Source organism: Kogia breviceps, chromosome 2 (assembly GCF_026419965.1).
Source record: "Kogia breviceps isolate mKogBre1 chromosome 2, mKogBre1 haplotype 1, whole genome shotgun sequence".
In the NCBI taxonomy this organism is placed as follows: domain Eukaryota; kingdom Metazoa; phylum Chordata; class Mammalia; order Artiodactyla; family Physeteridae; genus Kogia; species Kogia breviceps.
In genome coordinates this window covers 187547573-187549871 of record NC_081311.1, presented here as the reverse complement: position 1 = coordinate 187549871, position 2299 = coordinate 187547573, and the positions used below count along the sequence as shown (strand labels likewise).

Sequence of the window (2299 nt, the reverse complement as noted above, 5' to 3'; positions counted from 1 at the left end):
GCGTAAAGTCAGGTCTTGCTCTGTGAATATAATTGAGATTTGTTTCTTTTAATAGGCAAGTTAAGTCCATTTATTGATAGGGTTTTCGTGTTTGGTCTTAACTTTTTCAAATTATTTTCTATGTACTATACTGTTTTCCATGTTTCTTTATGTGATGTGTTTTTAAAAAAATTTTTTTCCTTTTGATTTTTAGGAAGGTTTTACTTTTCTAGTAGTTACTTTTGCACTGTTATCTTTTTGAAAGCTCTCTGTTCCTCTGTTTTATTATTTAATCTTCACTATCTGGTTTGGGAGTTTTTAATGTTATCCTTTGATACCCACCAACTGCCTACTCAACAATCAGTGAACTCACTCTGCTTTCCTCACTGATGAGTGGGCATGTGAGTTGTATCTAGTTTTTGGCAATTATGAATAAAGCTACTATAAACGACAAAAAAGGGATCTCCAGGTAAAGATGGTGGGGCACATTTATAGGTTTTCGCTGACCGCATTCAGCCTGTATCTAAAACTCGTCCAGATTGAATATGCTTTGACTGCTGTAGCTGGAGGAGCCCCTTCAGTGGGAATTATAGCTGCAAATGGTGTGGTATCAGCAACCGAGAAGAAACAGAAGTCCATTCTGTAAGATGAGTGAAATGTGCACAAAGTGGAAGTGATGTCCAAGCATAGAGGTTTGGTGTACGGTGGCATAAGTCCAGATCTCAGAGTGCTGGTGCACAGAGCTGGAAAACGAGTTCAGCAATCTCTCTTGTTTACCAAGAACCCATTCTCACAACTCTGCTAGTACAGAGCTTAACTTCTGTGATGCAAGAATACACCCAGTCAGGTGGTGTGCCTCCACTTGGAGGTTTCTTTTTTTAATTATTTGTGGTTGGAATGAGGGATGACCATATTTATTTCAGTCAGATCCATCTGGACCTTAGTTTGCCTGGAAAGTCACATCAATGGGAAAGAACTATGTGAATGGGAAACCTTTCCTTGAGAAAAGACATAACCAAGATCTGGAACTTGAAGATGGCACTCATACAGCCAAATTAATCCTAAAGGAAAGTTTGGAAGGGCAAAGGGCAGAAGATTACATAGAAGTTGGAATCTTCAGTGAAGCCAGGTTTACAAGTCTTACTCCAGATGAAGTTAAGGATTACTTAGCTGCCCTAGCATAATAATAAAGTGACTGAAAAATCCAGAATTTCAGACAATCTATCTGCTTTAACATATCTAAATTATACTTTGTCTTGTCAACTTTTTGCATACTTATTTCTACATAGTTTAATGGAGTGATATTTTTAAAGTGACACATAAATCATAATAAATTGTTCAAAAAAAGTGCCCCACATCCTTTAATACCTCCATTCTTTCCTCAGTGGCCTTCCCACTGATTAGAGAACACCTCTGCCATAGTGTGTGACTCCTATTTTTTGTTCAAAACTCAGCTCTGAAGGAAACTCATTTATGAAATTTTCCTGGAACTCCCCCCAGGTTGGGTTAGGTGCTCCCCTTATTTTTATTTTTATTTTTCGGTACGCGGGCCTCTCACTGTTGTGGCCTCTCCCGTTGCAGAGCACAGGCTCCGATGCGCAGGCTCAGCGGCCATGGCTCAAGGGCCCAGCCGCTCCGCGGCATGTGGGATCTTCTCGGACCGGGGCACGAACCCACGTCCCCTGCATCAGCAGGTGGACTCTCAACCACCGCACCATCAGAGAAGCCCTAGGTGCCCCTCTTATATTCAACTCTGTAGCACAAAATTTGAAGCCTCCCAATAAATCTAATCACAAATTATTTTCCAGCTTTGTCTCTCACTATGGTCCATCATAGGTTTATAGGCAGGTTTTCATAGTGGTTAAGAGAGAGGACTCTGATATCAGACTGCTCGGATTAAAATTCTGCTTCTACTATTTCTAATTATGTGACCTTGGGAGAATTTCCTAATTCTGAGCCTCTTTCTTTTTTAAAAATTAATTAATTAATAAATAGTTTTTGACTGTGTTGGGTCTTTGTTGCTGCGCGTAGGCTTTCTCTAGTTACGACGAGCAGGGGCTACTCTGTTGCGGCGCCCAGGCTTCTCATTGTGGTGACTTCTCTTATTGCGGAGCACAGGCTCTAGGTGCGTGGACTTCAGTAGTTGTGGCATGTGGGTTCAGTAGTTGTGGCTCACGGGCTCTAGAGCACAGGCTCAGTAGTTGTGGCACACGCACTGAGTTGCTCCGTGGCATGTGGGATCTTCCCGGACCAGGGCTCGAACCCTTGTCCCCTGCATTGGCAGGCAGATTCTTAACCACTGTGCCACCAGAGAAGTCCC

At 42.1% G+C, this 2299-nt stretch overlaps 1 pseudogene; it reads left to right on the top strand.

Annotated features, from left to right (window-relative positions):
* Nucleotides 1-454: 454 nt before the first annotated feature.
* LOC131750449 (proteasome subunit alpha type-2 pseudogene) lies at nt 455-1163 on the top strand (annotated as a pseudogene).
* Nucleotides 1164-2299: the final 1136 nt, after the last annotated feature.